Raw genomic sequence first — 18,929 nt, forward strand, 5'->3', positions numbered from 1 at the left:
CTGTTGGAAACATGGCTTCCAAAAGCATTAGATCAGTCCGTCCCATCATTTTGGACATCACATCACCCGAAAGGCCGGCGAAAAAAAGACACGAAGACTCCTTAGAGAAAATTCCCTGTTTTTCCATAGAAAAGTCCCTTTCAGGCCATTTTGTGGCTGAAAAATGCCCGACAGTTGGAAATCTGTTGGGAAACATGGCTTCCAAAAGCATTAGATCAGTCCGTCCCATCATTTTAGACATCACAGCACCTGAACGCCCGGCAAAACAAGAACACGAGTACTCCACCGAGAAAATTCCCTGTTTTTCCATAGAAAATTCCCTTTCCGGCCATTTTTTGGCTGAAAAAGCTCGACAGTTGGAAATCTGTTGGGAAACATGGCTTCCAAAAGCATTAGATCAGTCTATCCATCATTTTGGACATCACAACACCCTGAACGCCCGGCGAAACAAGAACACGAAGACTCCATAGACAAAATTCCCTATTTTTCCATAGCAAATTTCCTTTCCGGCCATTTTTTGGTTGAAAAAGCCCCACTGTTGGAAATATATTGGGAAACATGGCCTCCAAAAGCATTAGATCAGTCCGTCACATCATTTTGGACATTACAGCACCCTGAACGCTTGGCGAAACAAGAACAAGATAACTCCACAGAGAAAATTCCCTATTTTTCCACAGAAAATTCCCTTTCCGGCCTTTTTTTTTTGCTGAAAGGCCCGAGCGTTGAAATCTATTGGGAAACATGGCTTCCAAAAGCATTAGATCAGTCTGTCCAATCATTTTGGACATTAGAGCACCCTGATTGCCCGGCAAAACAAGAACACGAGCACTCCACAAAAAAAACTCCCTGTTTTTCCATACAAAATTCCATTTTCCGGCCATTTTTTGGCTAAAAAGTCCGACAGTTGGAAATATGCTGGGAAGCATGGCTTCCAAAAGCATGAGATCAGTCCGTCCGAACATTTTGGACAACACGGCACCCTGAACGCCGGGAGAAACAAGAACACGAAGACTCCACAAAGAAAATTCCCTGTTTTTCCATCGAAAATTCCCTTTCCGGCCATTTTTTGGCTGAAAATGCCCGACATTTGGAAATATGTTGGGAAATGGCTTCAAAAAGCATTAGATCTGTCCGACCCATCATTTTGGAAATCATAGCACCCGAAGGCCAAATGAAACAAGAACACGAAGACTCCACTAGAGAAAATTCCCTGTTTTTCAATAGAAAATTCCCTTTCCAGCCATTTTTTGGCTGAAAAACCCCGACAGTTGGAAATCTATTGGGAAACATGGCTTCCAAAAGCTTTAGTTCAGTCCGACCCATCATTACGGACATCACAGCACCCTGAAGGCCCGGCGAAACAAGAGAACGAAGATTCCACAGAGAAAATTCCCTGTTTTTCCATAGAAAATTCCATTTCCGACCATTTTTTGGTTGAAAAACCCCGATAGTTGGAAATCTGTTGGGAAACATGGCTTCCAAAAGCATTAGATCAGTCCGCCCATAATTTTGGACAACACAACACCCTGAACGCCCAGCGAAACAACAACACGAAGACTCCACAGAGAAAATTCCTTGTTTTTCCATAGAAAATTCCCTTTCCGCCCATTTTTTGGTTGAAAAGCCCAACAGTTGGAAATGTGTTGGGAAACATGGCCTCCAAAAGCATTAGATAAGTCCGTCCCATCATTTTGGATATCATAGCACCCTGAACGCCCAGCGAAACAAGAACACGAACACTCCATAGTGAAAATTCCCTGCTTTTCCATAGAAAATTCCCTTTCCAGCCATTTTTTGGTTGAAAAGCCCCACTGTTGGAAATCTGTTGGGAAATATGGCTTCCAAAAGCATTAGATCAGTCCGTCACATCATTTTGGACATCACAGCACCACGAAGGCCGGCGAAACAAGAACAAGATGACTCCACAGAGAAAATTCCTTGTTTTTCCATTGAAAATTTCCTTTCCGGCCTTTTTCCTTAAAAGGCCCGACAGATCAAAATTTGTTCAGAAGGATGGCTTCCAAAAGCATTAGATCAGTCCATCCAATCATTTTGGACATCACGAAACAAGAACACCTTGAAGAAAATTCCCTGTTTTCCACTAAACGCCCGGCAAAACAAGAACACGAAGACTCCACAGAGAAAATTCAATGTTTTTCCATAGAAAATTCCCTTTCTGGCCATTTTTAGGCTGTAAAAGCCCGAGAGTTGTAAATATGTTGGGAAACATGGCTTCCAAAAGCATTAGATCAGTCCGTCCCATCATTTAGGACATCACAGCACCCTGAACGCCCGGCAAAAGAAGAACATAAAGACTCCACAGAGAAAATTCCCTGTTTTTCCAGAGAAAATTCCCTTTCCGGCAATTTTTTGGCTGAAAATGCCCGACAGCTTGAAATATCTGGGAAACATGGCTTCCAAAAGCATTAGATCAGTCTATCCCATCATTTTGGACATCACAGCACCCTGAAGGCCAAATGAAACAAGAAACGAAGATTCCACAGAGAAAATTCCTTGTTTTTCCATAGAAAATTCCTTTCCGGCCATTTTTTGGCTAAAAAAAAGCCCCGACGGTTGGAAATCTGTTGGGAAACATGGCTTCCAAAAGCATTACATCAGTCCGTCACATCATTTTGGACATCACAGCATCCTGAACGCCCGACGAAACAAGAACAACATGACTCCATCGAGAAAATTCCCTGTTTTTGCATAGAAAATTCCCTTTCCGGCCATTTTTTGGCTGAAAAAGCCCGACAGTTGGAAATCTGTTGGGAAACATGGCTTCCAAAAGCATTAGATCAGTCCGTCCCATCATTTTGGACATCACAGCACCCTGAACGCCCGACGAAACAAGAACACGAAGACTCCACAGAGAAAATTCCCTGTTTTTCCATAGAAAATTCCATTTCCGGCCATTTTTTGGTTGAAAAAACCCAACAATTGGAAATCTGTTGGGAAACATGGCCTCCAAAAGCATTAGATCAGTCCGTCCCCTCATTTTTGATATCACAGCACCCTGAACGCCCGGCGAAACAAGAACACGAAGACTCCATTGAGAAAATTCCCTGTTTTTCCATAGAAAATTCCCTTTCCGGCCATTTTTTGGCTGAAAAAGCCCTACAGTTGGAAATTTGTTAGGAAACATGGCTTCCAAAAGCATTAGATCAGTCCGACACATCATTTTGGACTTCACAGAACCTTGAACGCCCGGTGAAACAAGAACAAGATGACTCCACAGAGAAAATTCCCTGTTTTTCCATAGAAAATTCCATTTCCGGCCATTTACTTGCTGAAAGGGCCCGACAGTTGAAAATCTATTTGGAAGCATGGCTTCCAAAAGCATTATATCAGTCCGTCCCATCATTTTGGACATCACAGCACCCTGAATGCCCGGCGAAACAAGAACACGAAGACTCCACAGAGAAAATTCCCTGTTTTTCCATAGAAAATTCCCTTTCCGGCCATTTTTTTTCGACAGTTGGAAATCTGTTGGGAAACATGGCTTCCAAAAGCATTAGATCAGTCCGTCCCATCATTTTGGACATCACAACATGTTGAACGCCCCAAAACAAGACACGAAAGACTCCACAGAGAAAATTCCTTGTTTTTTCCATAGAAAATTCCCTTTCCGGCCATTTTTTTTGCTGAGAAAGCCCGACTGTTGGAAATCTATTGGGAAACATGGCATCCGAAAGCATTAGATCAGTCCGACCCATCATTTTGGATATCACATCTCCCTGAAAGCCCGACGAAACAAGAACACGAACACTCCACAGAGAATATTCACTATTTTTCCATAGAAAATTCCCTTTTCGACCATTTTTTGGCTGAAAAAGCCCGACAGTTGGAAATCTGTTGGGTAACATGGATTCCAAAAGCATTAGATCATTCTGACCTATCATTTTTCACATCACAGCACCTTGAACACCTAGCAAAACAAGAGAACGAAGACTTCACAAAGAAAATTCCCTGTTTTTCCATAGAAAATTCCTTTTCCAGCCATTTTTTCGCTGAAAAACCTTGACAATTGGAAATCTATTGGGAAACATGGCTTCCAAAAGCATTAGATTAGTCCGACCCATCATTTTGGACATCACAGCCCCCTAAATGCCCGGGGAAACAAGAACACGAAGACTCCACAGAGAAAATTCTATGTTTTTTCTATAGAAAATTCCCTTTCTGGCCATTTTTTTGTTGAAAAAAACGATAGTTGGAAATCAATTGGTAAACATAGCTTCCAAAACATTAGATCTATCCGTCCCATCATTTTAGACATCACAGCACCATGAACGCCCGGTGAAACAACAACACGAAGACACCACAAAGAAAATTCCCTATTTTTCCATAGAAAATTCCCTTCCCGGTCATTTTTTGTCTGAAAAAGCCCGATAGTTGGAAATCTATTCGGAAACATGGCTTCCAAAAGCATTAGATCAGTCCGACCCATCATTTTGGACATCAGACCCCCCTGAACGCCTGACGAAACAAGAGTACGAAGACTCCACAGAGAAAATTCCTTGTTTTTCATAGAAAATTCCATTTCCGGCCATTTTTGGCTGAAAAAGCCCAAAACAGTTGGAAATATGTTGGGAAACATGGCTTCCAAAACATTAGATCAGTCCGACCCATCATTTTGGACATCACAGCACCCTGAACGCCCCGCGAAACAAGAACATGAAGACTCCACAGAGAAAATTCCCTTTCCGGCCATTTTTTGGCTGAAAACGCCCGACAGTTTGAAATCTGTTGGGAAACATGGCTTCCAAAAGCATTAGATCATTCCATCCCACCATTTTGGACATCACAGCACCCTGAAGGCCCAGCAAAACAAGAGAACGAAGACTCCACAAAGAAAATTCCCTGTTTTTCCATAGAAAATTCCATTTCCTACCATTTTTTGGCTTAAAAAGCCCGACAGTTGGAAATCTATTGGGAAACATGGCTTCCAAAAGCGTTAGATCATTCCAACCCATCATTTTGGACATCACAGCACCCTGAACACCCGGCGAAACAAAAGAACGAAGACTCCACAGAGAAAATTCCCTGTTTTTCCATAAAAAATTCCCTTTCCGGCCATTTTTTGGCTGAAAAAGCCCGACAGTTGGAAATCTGTTGGGAAACATGGCTTCCAAAAGCATTAGATCAGTCCGACCCATCATTTTGGACATCACAGCACCCTGAATGCCCGCAAAACAAGAACATAAAGACTCCACAGAGAAAATTCCCTATTTTTCCATAGAAAATTCCATTTCCGGCCATTCTTTCGCTGAAAAGCCCCCACGGTTGGAAATCTGTTGGGAAACATGGCTTCCAAAAACTTTAGATCAGTCTAACCCATCATTTTGGACATAATAACATCCTGAATGCCCGGCGAAAATAGAACACGAAGACTCCACAGAGAAAATTCCCTGTTTTTCCATAGAAAATTCCCTTTCCGGCCATTTTTTGGCTGACAAACCCCGACAGTTGGAAATCTTTTGGGAAACATGGCTTCCGAAAGCATTAGTTCGGTCCCACCCATCATTTTGGACATCACAGCACCCTGAAGGCCCGGCGAAACAAGAGAACGAAGACTCCATAGAGAAAATTCCCTGTTTTTCCATAGAAAATTCCATTTCCGGCAATTTTTTGGCTTAAAAAGCCCGACAGTTGGAAAACTGTTGGGAAACATAGCTTCCAAAAGCATTAGATCTGTCTGTCCCATCATTTTGGACATCACAGCACCCTGAAGGCCCAGTGAAACAAGAGAACAAAGACTCCACAGAGAAAATTCCCTGTTTTTCCATAGAAAATTCCATTTCCGGCAATTTTTTGGCTTAAAAAGCCCGACGGTTGGAAATCTGGTTGGAAACATAGCTTCCAAAAGCATTAGATTTGTCCGTCCCATCATTTTGGACATCACAGCACCCTGAAGGCCTGGCGAAACATGAAGACTCCACAGAGAAAGTTCCCTGTTTTTCCATTGAAAATTCCTTTTCCGGCCATGTTTTGGCTGAAAAAGCCCGACTGTTGGAAATCTGTTGGGAAACATGGCTTCTGAAAGCATTAGATCATTCTCACCTATCATTTTGCACATCACAGCACCCTGAACGCCCGGCGAAATATGAAAATGAAGACTCCACAGAGAAAATTCCCTGTTTTTCCATAGAAAATTCCCTTTCCGGCCATTTTAAGCTAAAAAGCCCCAACAATTGGAAATCTGTGAGGAAACATGGCTTCCAAAAGCATTAGATCAGTCTGTCCCATCATTTTGGACATCACAGCACCCTGAAGGCCCGGCGAAACAAGAACATGAAGACTCCACAGAGAAAATTCCTTGTTTTTCCATAGAAAATTCCCTTTCCGACCATTTTTTAGATGAAAAAACCCAACAGTTAAAAATCTGTTGGGAAACATGGCTGCCAAAAGCATTAGATCAGTCCGACCCATCATCTTAGACTTCACAATTAATGCCCAAAACAAGAACACGAAGACTCCATAGAGAAAATTCCATGTTTTTCCATAGAAAATTCCATTTCCGGCCATTTTTTCGATAAAAAGCCCCCACAGTTGGAAATCTGTTGGGAAACATTGCTTCCAAAAACATTAGATCAGTCCGACCCATCATTTTGGACATCACAGCATCCTAAATGCCCAGTGAAAATAGAACACGAAGACTCCACAGAGAAAATTTCCTGTTTTACAAACGAAAATACCCTTTCCGGCCATTTTTTGGCTGAAAAAGCCCGACAGTTGGAAATCTATTGGGAAACATGGCTTCCAAAAGCATTAGATCGATCCAACTCATCATTTTGGACATCACAGCACCCTGAAAGCCCAGCAAAACAAGAGAACGAAGACTCCACAAAGAAAATTCCCTGTTTTTCCATAGAAAATCCCATTTCCAGCCATTTTTTGGCTTAAAAAGCCCGACAATTGGAAATCTGTTGGGAAACATGGCTTCCGAAAGCGTTAGATCATTCCGTCCCATCAGTTTCGACATCACAGCACCCTGAAGGCCCGTTGAAACAACATAACAAAGACTCCACAGAGAAAATTCCCTGTTTTTCAGTAGAAAATTCCCTTTCCGGCCATTTTTAGGCTAAGAAAGCCCGACTGTTGGAAATCAGTTGGTAAACATGGCTTTCGAAACCATTAGATCAGTCCGACCCATCATTTTGGACATCACAGCACCCGAACGCGGCTGAAACAAGAACACGAAGACTCAACAGAGAAAATTCCATGTTTTTCCATAGAAAATTCCATTTCCGGTCATTTTTTGGCTTAAAAAGCCCGACGGTTGGAAATTTGTTGGGAAACATGGCTTCCAAAAGCATTAGATCAATATGTCCCATCATTTTGGACATCACGGCACCCTGAAGGCACAGCGAAACAAGAACACGAAGACTCCACAGAGAAAATTCCCTATTTTTCCATAGAAAATACATTTTCCGACCATTTTTTGGTTGAAAAAGCCCGATAGTTGGAAATCTGTTGGGAAACATGGCTTCAAAAACATTAGATCGGTCTGACCCATCATTTTGGACATCACAGCACCCTGCAGGCCCATTGAAACAAGAGAACGAAGACTCCACAGAGAAAATTCCCTATTTTTCCATAGAAATTCCCTTTCTGGCCATTTTTTTATGAGAAAGCCCGACTATTGGAAATCTATTGGGAAACATGGCTTCCGAAAGCATTAGATCAGTCCGACCCATCATTTTTTATATCACAACTCCCTGAACTCCCGGCGAAACAAGAACACGAAGACTCCACAGAGAAAATTCCCTGTTTTTCCATAGAAAATTCCCTTTTTCGACCATTTTTTGGCTGAAAAAGCCCAAGAGTTGGAAATCTGTTGGGAAACATGGCTTCCAAAAGCATTAGATCATTCCGTCCCATCATTTTGGACATCACAGCACCCTGAACGCCCGGCGAAACAAGAACACGAAGACTCCACAGAGAAAATTCCCTGTTTTTCCATAGAAAATTCCCTTTCCGGCCATTTTTTGGCTGAAAAGCCCGACAGTTGGAAATCTGTTGGGAAACATGGCTTCCAAAAGCATTAGATCATTTCGACCCATCATTTTGGACATCACAGCACCCTGAACACCCGGCGAAACAAGAAAATGAAGACTCCACAAAGAAAATTCCCTGTTTTTCCCAAAAAATTCCCTTTCCGACCATTTTTTGGCTGAAAAAGCCCGACAGTTGGAAATCTGTTGGGAAACATGGCTTCCAAAAGCATTAGATCAGTCCGACCCATCATTTTGGACATCACAGCACCCTGAATGCCCGGCGAAACAAGAACATGAAGACTCCACAGAGAAAATTCCCTGTTTTTCCATAGAAAATTCCATTTCCGGCCATTTTTTGGCTGAAAAAGCCTGACAGTTGGAAATCTGTTGGGAAACATGGCTTCCAAAAGCATTAGATCAGTCCGTCCCATCATTTTGGACATCACAGCATCATGAATGCCTAGCAAAAATAGAACACAAAGACTCAACAGAGAAAATTCCTTCTTTTACAATCAAAAATTCCCTTTCCGACCATTTTTTGGCTGAAAAAGCCCGACAGTTGGAAATCTATCGGGAAACATGGCTTCCAAATGCGTTAGATCAATCCAACTCATCATTTTGGACATCACAGCACCCTGAAGGCCAAGAGAAACAAGAGAACGTAGACTCGACAGAGAAAATTCCCTGTTTTTCCATTGAAATATCCGTTTCCTGCCATTTTTTGGCTTAAAAAGCCCGACAGTTGGATATCTGTTGGGAAACATGGCTTCCAAAAGCATTAGATCAGTTCGTCTGATCATTTTGGACATCACAGCACCCTGAAGGCCCGGCAAAACTAGAACACGAAGAGTCTACAGAGAAAATTCCCTGTTTTTCCATAGAAAATTCCCTTTCCGACCATTTTTTGTCTGAAAAAGCCCAACATTTGGAAATATGTTGGCAAACATAACGTCCAAAAGCATTAGATCATTTCCGACCCATCATTTTGGACATCACAGCACCCGAACGCCCGGCGAAACAAGAGAACGAAGACTCCACAGAGAAAATTCCCTCTTTTCCCATAGAAAATTCCCTCTTTTCCCATAGAAAATTCCCTTTCAAGCCATTTTTTCGCTGAAAAACCCCGACAATTGGAAATCTATTGGGAAACATGGCTTCCAAAAGCATTAGATCAGTCCGTCCCATCTTTTTGGACATCACAGCATTCTGAATGTCCAGCGAAACAAGAACACAAAGACTCCACAGAGAAAATTCCCTGTTTTTCCATAGAAAATTCCCCTTTCGGCTTTTTTTTCGCTAAAAAAGCCCGACAGTTGGAAATCTGTTGGGAAACATGGCTTCCAAAAGCATCAGATCATTCGACCCATCATTTTGGACATCACAGCACCTGAAGCCCGCGAAACAAGAACACGAAGACTTCCACAGAGAAAATTCCCTGTTTTTCCATAGAAAATTCCCTTTCGGCCATTTTTTGGCTGAAAAGCCCGACTATTGGAAATCTATTGGGAAACATGGCTTCCAAAAGCATTAGATCAGTCCGACCCATCATTTTGGACATCACAGCACCCTAAAAGCCCGCGAAAAACAAGAACACGAAGACTCCAAAGAAAATTCCTATTTTTCCATAGAAAATTCCCTTTTCGACCATTTTTTTGGCTGAAAAAGCCCGACAATTGGAAATATGTTGGGTAACATGGATTCAAAAAGCATTAGATCATTCCGACCTATCATTTTGCACATCACAGCACCCTGAACGCCTAGCAAAACAAGAGACCGAAGACTCCACAAAGAAAATTCCCTGTTTTTCCATAGAAAATTCCCTCTTCCAGCCATTTTTTCGCTAAAAAACCCCGACAATTGGAAATCTATTGGGAAACATGGCTTCCAAAAGCATTAGATCAGTCCGTCCCATCATTTTGGACATCACAGCACCCTGAACGCCCGGCGAAACAAGAACACGAAGACTCCACAAAGAAAATTCCATGTTTTTCCATAGAAAATTCCCTTTCCGGCCATTTTTTGGCTGAAAAAGCCCGACAGTTGGAAATCTGTTGGGAAACATGGCTTCCAAAAGCATTAGATCAGTCCGTCCCATTATTTTGGAAATCACAGTACCCTGAACGCCCGGTGAAACAAGAACACGAAGACTCCACAGAGAAAATTCCCTATTTTTCCATAGAAAATTCTCTTTCCAGCCTTTTTTTTGCTGAAAAAGCCCGAAAATTGGAAATCTGTTACGAAACATGGCTTCCAAAAGCATTAGATAATCAGTCCGTCCCATCATTTTGGACATCATAGCACCTGAACACCCGGCGAAACAAAGAACACGAAGACTCCACAGAGAAAATTCCCTATTTTTCCATAGAAAATTCCCTTTCCGGCCATTTTTTGGCTGAAAAAGCCCGACAGTTGGAAATCTATTGGGAAACATGGCTTCCAAAAGCATTAGATCAGTCCGACCCATCATTTTGGACATCACAACACCCTGAATGCCCAGCGAAACAAGAACATGAAGACTCCACAGAGAAAATTCCCTGTTTTTCCATAGAAAATTCCATTTCCGGCCATTTTTTGGCTGAAAAACCCCGACATTTGGAAATCTGTTGGGAAACATGGCTTCCAGAAGCTTTAGTTCAGTCTGACCCATCATTATGGACATCACAGCACCCTGAAGCCCCGGTGAAACAAGACAACGAAGATTCCACAAAGAAAATTCCCTATTTTTCCATAGAAAATTCCCTTTCCGACCATTTTTTGGCTGAAAAAGCCTGACAGTTTGAAATATATTGGGAAACATGGCTTCCAAAAGCGTTAGATCGATCCGACTCATCATTTTGGACATCACAGCACCCTGAAGGCCTAGCAAAACAAGAGAACGAAGACTCCACAGAGAAAATTTCCTGTTTTTCCATAGAAAATTCCATTTCCGGCCATTTTTGGCTAAAAAGCCCGACAGTTGGAAATATGTTGGGAAACATGGCTTCCAAAAGCATTAGATCATTCCGACCCATCATTTTGGACATCACAAGCACCCTGAAGGCCCCCAAAACAAAAGAACACGAAGACTCCACAGAGAAAATTCCCTGTTTTTCCATAGAAAATTCCTTTCCAGCCATTTTTTGGCTGAAAAAGCCCGGCAGTTGGAAATATGTTGGGAAACATGGCTTCAAAAATCAGTAAATCTTACATTAGATCAGTCCGACCCATCATTTTGGACATCACAAAGCACCCTGAATGCCCGGCAAAACAAGAACACGAAGACTCCACAGAGAAAATTCCCTGTTTTTCCATAGAAAATTCCCTTTCCATCCATTTTTTGGTTGAAAAGCCCAACAGTCGGAAATCTGTTTGGAAACATGGCTTCTAAAAGCATTCGATCAATCCGACCCCTCATTTTGGACATCATAGCAACCTGAATGCCCGGCGAAAATAGAACACAAAGACTCCACATTGAAAATTCCCTGTTTTACAATCGAAAATTCCCTTTCCGGCCTTTTTTTGGCTAAAAAAGCCCAACATTTGGAAATCTATTGGGAAACATGGCTTCCAAAAGCATTAGATCGATCCGTCCCATCATTTTGGACATCACAAAGACACCTGAAGGCCCGGTGAAACAAGAAACAAAGACTCCACAGAGAAAATTCCCTGTTTTTTCCATAGAAAATTCCATTTCCGGCCATTTTTTGGCTGAAAAAGCCCGAAACAAGTTGGAAATCTGTTGGAAACATGGCTTCCAAAAGCATTAGATTCAGTCCGTCCCATCATTTTGGACATCACAGCACCCCGAACGCCCTGTGAAACAAGAACATGAAGACTCCACAGAGAAAATTCCCTGTTTTTCCATTGAAAATTCCTTTTCCAGCCATTTTTTGGCTGAAAAAGCCCTACAGTTGGAAATCTGTTGGGAAACATGGCTTCCAAAAGCATTAGATCAGTCAGAGCCATCATTTTGGACATCACAGCACCCTAAACGCCAAGCGAAATTGGAACATGAACGCTCCATAGAGAAAATTCCCTGTTTTTCCATAGAAAATTCCCTTTCCAGCCATTTTTTGGCTGAAAAAGCCCTACAGTTGGAAATCTGTTGGGAAACATGGCTGCCAAAAGTATTAGATCAGTCCATCTCATCATTTTGGACATCACAGCACCCTCAACGGCCGACGAAACAACCACACAAAGGCTCCACAATGAAAATTCCCCGTTTTTCCCTAGAAATTCCCTTCCCAACCATTATTTTGCTGAAAAAGCACGATAGTTGGAAATCTGTTGGGAAACATGGCTTCCGAAAGCATTAGATCAGTCTGTCCCTTCATTTTAGGCATCACAACACCTTAAACACCCGACGAAACAAGCACACGAAGACTCCGCAATGAAAATTCCCTGTTTTTCCCTAGAAAATTCGTTTTCCGGCCATTTTTTGGCTGAAAAAGCCCGACAGTTGGAAATCTGTTGGGAAACATGGCTTCCAAAAGCATTAGATCAGTCTGTCCCATCATTTTGGACATCACAGCACCCTGAAGGCCCGGCGAAACAAGAACACGAAGACTCCATAGAGAAAATTCCTTGTTTTACAATCGAAAATTCCCTTTCCAGCCTTTTTTTTGCTGAAAAAGCCCGAAAGTTGGAAATCTATTGGGAAACATGGCTTCCAAAAGCATTAAATAAGTCCGTCCCATCATTTTGGACATCACAACACCCTGAACGCCCGGCAAAACAAGAGAACAAAGACTCCACAGAGAAAATTCCCTGTTTTTCCATAGAATATTCCCTTTCCAGCCATTTTTTCGCTGAAAAACCTCGACAATTGGAAATCTATTGGGAAACATGGCTTCCAAAAGCATTAGATCAGTCCGTCCCATCATTTTGGACATCACAACACCCTGAATGCCCGGCGAAACAAGAACACGAAGACTCCACAGAGAAAATTCCCTGTTTTTCCATAGAAAATTCCCTTTCCGCCATTTTTTGGCTAAAAAAGCCCGACAGTTGGAAATCTGTTGGGAAACATGGCTTCCAAAAGCATAAAATCATTCCGACCGATCATTTTGGACATCACGACACCCTGAACACCCGGAAAAACAATAGAACGAAGACTCCACAGAGAAAATTCCCTGTTTTTCCATAGAAAAATCTCTTTCCGGCCATTTTTTCGCTGAAAAGCCCCCACGGTTGGAAATCTGTTGGGAAACATGGCTTCCAAAAAGCATTAGATCAGTCCAACCCATCATTTTGGACATCAAAGCATCATGAATCCCCAGCAAAAATAGAACACGAAGACTCCGCAAAGAAAATTCCTTGTTTTTCCATAGAAAATTCCCTTTATGGCCATTTTTTGGCTGTAAAATCTCGACAGTTGCAAATATGTTGGGAAACAAGGCTTCGAAAAGCATTAGATCAATCCACTCCCATCATTTTGGACATCACAGCACCCTGAACGCCCCGAAACAAGAGACACGAAGACTCCACAAGAAAATTCCTTGTTTTCCATTAGAAAATTCCATTTCCGGCCATTTTTTGGCTTGAAAAAGCCCGACAGTTGGAAATCTGTTGGGAAACATGGCTTCCAAAAGCATTAGATCAGTTCCGTCCGATCATTTTGGACATCACAACACCCTGAAGGCCTGGCGAAACATGAACGCGAAGACTCCACAAAGAAAGTTCCCTATTTTTCCATAGAAAATTTCCTTTCCGACAATTTTTTGGCTGAAAAAGCCCGACAGTTGGAAATCTGTTGGGAAACATGGCTTCCAAAAGCATTAGATCAGTCCGTCCCATCATTTTGGACATCATAGCACCCTGAACGCCTGGCGAAACAAGAACATGAAGACTCCACAATGAAAATTCCCTGTTTTTCCCGAGAAAATTCCCTTTCTTACCATTTTTTGGCTGAAAAAGCTCAACAATTGGAAATCTGTTAGGAAACATGGCTTCCAAAAGCATTAGATCAGTCCGTCTCATCTTTTTGGAAATCACAGCACCCCCGAACGCCCGGCGAAACAAGAACACGAAGACTCCACAGAGAAAATTCCCTTTTTCCATAGAAAATTCCCTTTCCGGCCTTTTTTTTTAGCTGAAAAAGCCCGACAGCTTGGAAATATGTTGGGAAACATGGCTTCCAAAAGCATTAGATCATTCCAACCCATCATTTTGGACATCACACAGCACCCTAAACACCCCGAAACAATAGAACATGAAGACTCCACAGAGAAAATTCCCTGTTTTTCCATAGAAAATTCCATTTCCGCCATTTTTGGCTTAAAAAGCCAAACAGTTGGAAATATGTTGGGAAACATGGCTTCCAAAAGCATTAGATCAGTCCAATCCCATCATTTTGGACATCACAGCACCCCGAAACACCCGCAAAACAAGAGAACGAAGACTCCACGAGAAAATTCACTGTTTTTCCATAGAAAATTCCCTTTCCGCCATTTTTTGGTGGAAAAAGCCTGACAGTTGGAAATCTGTTGGGAAACATGGCTTCCAAAAGCTTTAAATTAGTCCGACCCATCATTTTTGACATGGCAGCACCTTGAACGCCCGCACGAAACAAGAACATGAAGACTCCACAGAGAAAATTCCCTGTTTTTCGATAGAAAATTCCATTTCCGACCATTTTTTGGCAAGCCCGACAGTTCGAAATCTGTTGGGAAACATGGCTTCCAAAAGCATTAGATCAGTCCGTCCCATCATTTTGGACATCACAACACCCTGAATGCCCGGCGAAACAAGAACACGAAGACTCCACAGAGAAAATTCCCTTTTTTCCAAAGAAAATTCCCTTTCCAGCCATTTTTTGGCTGAAAAAGCCCGACAATTGGAAATCTATTGGGAAACATGGCTTCCAAAAGCATTAGATCAGTCCGTCCCATCATTTTGGACATCACAGCACCCTAAACGCCCGGCGAAACAAGAACACGAAGACTCCACAGAGAAAATTCCCTGTTTTTCCATAGAAAATTCTATTTCCGGCCATTTTTTTGCTTAAAAATCTCAACAGGTGGAAATCTATTAGGAAACATGGCTTCCAAAAGCATTAGATCAGTCTCGTCCCATCATTTTGGACATCACAGCACCCTGAACGGCCGGCGAAACCAAAACACGAAGACTCCACAGAGAAAATTCCCTATTTTTTCATTAAAAAAATTCTCGTTCTAACCATTTTTTCACTGAAAAACCCCGATAGTTGGAAATTTGTTGGGAAACATGGCTTCCAAAAGCATTAGATCAGTCCGACCCATCATTTTGGACATCACAACACCCTGAAGGCCCGTTGAAACAAGAACACGAAGACTCCACAAAGAAAATTCCCTGTTTTTCCATAGAAAATTCCATTTCCGGCCATTTTTTGGCTGAAAAAGCCCGACAATTGGAAATCTGTTGGGAAACATGGCTTCCAAAAGCATTAGATCAGTCCATCCCATCATTTTGGACATCACAGCACCCTAAACACCCGACAAAACAAGAATATGAAGACTCGACAAAGAAAATTCCCTGTTTTTCCATAGAAAATTCCATTTCCGGACATTTTTTGGCTGAAAAAGCCCGACTGTTGGAAATCTATTGGGAAACATGGCTTCCAAATGCATTAGATCAGTTCGTCCCATCATTTTGGACATCACAGGATCCTGAACACCAGGCAAAACAAGAACACGAAAACTCCACAATGAAAATTCCCTGTTTTTCCTTAGAAAATTCCCTTTCCGGCCATTTTTTGGTTGAAAAAGCCCGACAGTTGGAAATCTATTGGGAAACATGGCTTCCAAAAGCATTAAATAAGTCCGTCCCATCATTTTGGACATCACAACACCCTGAACGCCCGGCAAAACAAGAACACGAGAACTCCACAGTGAAAATTCCCTGTTTTTCCATAGAAAATTCCCTTTCCGGCCACTTTTTGGCTGGAAAAGCCCGACAGTAGAAAATCTGTTGGGAAACATGGCTTCCAAAGGCATTAGATCAGTCCGACCCATCATTTTGGACATCACAGCACCCTGAACACCCGGCGAAACAAGAACACGAAGACTCCACAGAGAAAATTCCCTGTTTTTCCATAGAAAATTCCCTTTCCGACCATTTTTTAGCTGAAAAAAAAAATCGACAGTTGGAAATTATTTAGGAAACATGGCTTCCAAAAGCATTAGATCAATCCGTCCCATCATTTTGGACATCACAGCACCCTGAACGCCCGGCAAAACAAGAGAACGAAGACTCCATAGAGAAAATTCCCTATTTTTCCATAGAAAATTCCGTTTCCGGCCATTTTTTGGCTAAAAAAGCTTGACAGTTGGAAATCTGTTGGGAAACATTGCTTCCAAAAGCATTAGATTGGTCTGACTCATCATTTTGGACATCACAGCACCTTGAAGGCCCGGTGAAACAAGAGAACGAAGACTCCACAGAGAAAATTCCCTGTTTTTCCATAGAAAATTCCATTTCCTGCACTTTTTTGCCTGAAAAAGCCCAATAATTGGAAATCTGTTAGGAAACATGGCTTCCAAAAGCATTAGATCGGTCCAACTCATCATTTTGGACATCACAAAGCACCTAAAGGCCCGGCGAAACAAGAGAACGAAGACTCCACAGAGAAAATTACCTGTTTTTCCATAGATAATTCCATTTCCGACACTTTTTTGCTTGAAAAAGCCCGACAGTTGGAAATCTGTTGGGAAACATGGCTTCCAAAAGCATTAGATCAATCCATCCCATCATTTTGGACATCACAAAGCACCCGAACCCGCCAAAACAAGAACACGAAGACTCCACAGAGAAAATTCCCTTTTTTTCCATAGAAAATTCCATTTCCGGCCATTTTTTGGCTAAAAAAGCCCGACAGTTGGAAATCTGTTGGGAAACATGGCTTCCAAAAGCAGTAGATCATTTCGACCCATCATTTTGGACATCACAGCACCCTGAACGCCTGACAAAACAAGAGAACGAAGACTCCATAGAGTAAATTCCCTGTTTTTCTATAGAAAATTCCTTTTCCGGCAATTTTTTTGCTGAAAAAGCCCGACAGTTGGAAATCTGTTGCGAAACATGGCTTCCAAAAGTACTAGATCAGTCCGACCCATCATTTTGGACATCACAACACCTTGAATGCCAGGCGAAACAAGAACATGAAGACTCCACAAAGAAAATTCCCTGTTCTTCCATAGAAAATTCCCTTTCCGGCCATTTTTTTTGCTGAAAAGCCCCGACAACCTTAGGCATATGATGGAACCAAATGTTGAACATTTGTAAATTATTCTACTGCTAGAAATGGGGCACCATAATTAGGTCTTTCCTAAGGTAAAAATTTTAAAGGTTATAATATACAAACATATGGAAGGACTGGAGGTGGTTATGACTTTGGGAAACATGAGAGCTAAGGTTTTTTCGATACTTCTAGAGGGAAAGAGTTCTTCTTAACCCATTTATGAATGGTTTGTAGAAGGGTGAAACAATTGACTTTCGAGGTGAAAGTTTCCTTTTTGGTGGTGACTTATGAGGTGAAGGAGGTTCACATGGTTTAAGAATTTTTTACGGAGGGTGTGATCGAGGTGGTACCTATGAAATCAAGAATTAACATTTTCCTCCATCTTCACCAAGAAGTCCAACAATGGGGTCTCTATCAAGGCACCTCCGGTAAAATTTATCTTTTGACATTTTCTTTTTCCTAGGAGCCTATTATCATTTTCTTCATTAGGAGGATTTGTGCAAAAGGAACATCACAATCAAGATTCAAAAAATAGTGTCATCTCTGGGGATCTTTGTAATAATGAATAGGTCATCCCTACTAGTCAAAAGATTTAAACGTGAGCTTTGGATCTACATGGCCATTATTTGTTGGAACATCAACTAAGACGTCCAAAACGTCGCTCGACACGTGATTATTGTATTATTACTCTTTTTTAACATGCAGAAATGTAATCAAACATTTAAGAATGTTATTTTAACAATTAAATCCTTACAAATGTAACCAATATACTTAAGCTTCTTTTATTTATACCATATTTGAGTTCATAATTCCATTACATTAAGAGTAAAATGACAAAAGTCTGAATAGGGGTAAGGAGACCCATCTCTATACTATACTTGTAAAAGTCTATCTATACAAACGTCCAGATTGAAATCACGGGTCAATAACTTCTTCATCCATTATGTCTTTATCGTCCAGGTTGAAGCCACCCAACAGATTGACTAACTCACCGTCGATACCAGGCAACAAACTGAAAAGGAACCCACTCCGTGAAACCTCCTACATCAACTCATATTGTAGAACTATATTTGATATATATTATTCCATACTCTAGTTCAAGCACATTTTTATAAAGGGTTTCGTTATAATAGGGACTCAATAGTACAAAAGTTGAGGGGTGTCCATTCTACATGTCTAAAAAGTGAAAGAAATAACCCAAAACCTAGTAAATGAAATCTCTAATTTTAAGTTAGAAAAATTCTCTTACCACTTTACCTAGTATACATAAAATGAATACATAAATCATTTGATAGGTATGATCAAACATAAGTGAACATTACTTTTCCCATTTCATTTATCACATAAATCGTCAACTAATAAAACATCCATCTAAACTCATGAATATACACACATCATGTTTTACACAAACAAACAATTTAAGCAGTATTACATTTTACACATGGCAATGCATTTTATTCATTAATGTTTCCTTTTCAACCGCTCGAACTCTCAACTTTGAGGGGTAAACTTCCACCACAAGGGCATCTCACTCTTAGGGTGTTCATTTTCAACCAGGGTCGCTCGAGCATCTCAACTTTGAGGTATCCTGTAAACTTCCACCACAAGGGCATCTCGACTCTTGAGACATCCCGATACACTTCTCAGGGCATTCCAACCACTAGAACATCCCACAAACTTCCATAATGGGGTATCGTCACTAATCGCTAGACGGATGACATAATCATATTAATCTC

The sequence above is a fragment of the Eucalyptus grandis genome, chromosome 10 (assembly GCF_016545825.1).
Source record: "Eucalyptus grandis isolate ANBG69807.140 chromosome 10, ASM1654582v1, whole genome shotgun sequence".
Classification (NCBI taxonomy): domain Eukaryota; kingdom Viridiplantae; phylum Streptophyta; class Magnoliopsida; order Myrtales; family Myrtaceae; genus Eucalyptus; species Eucalyptus grandis.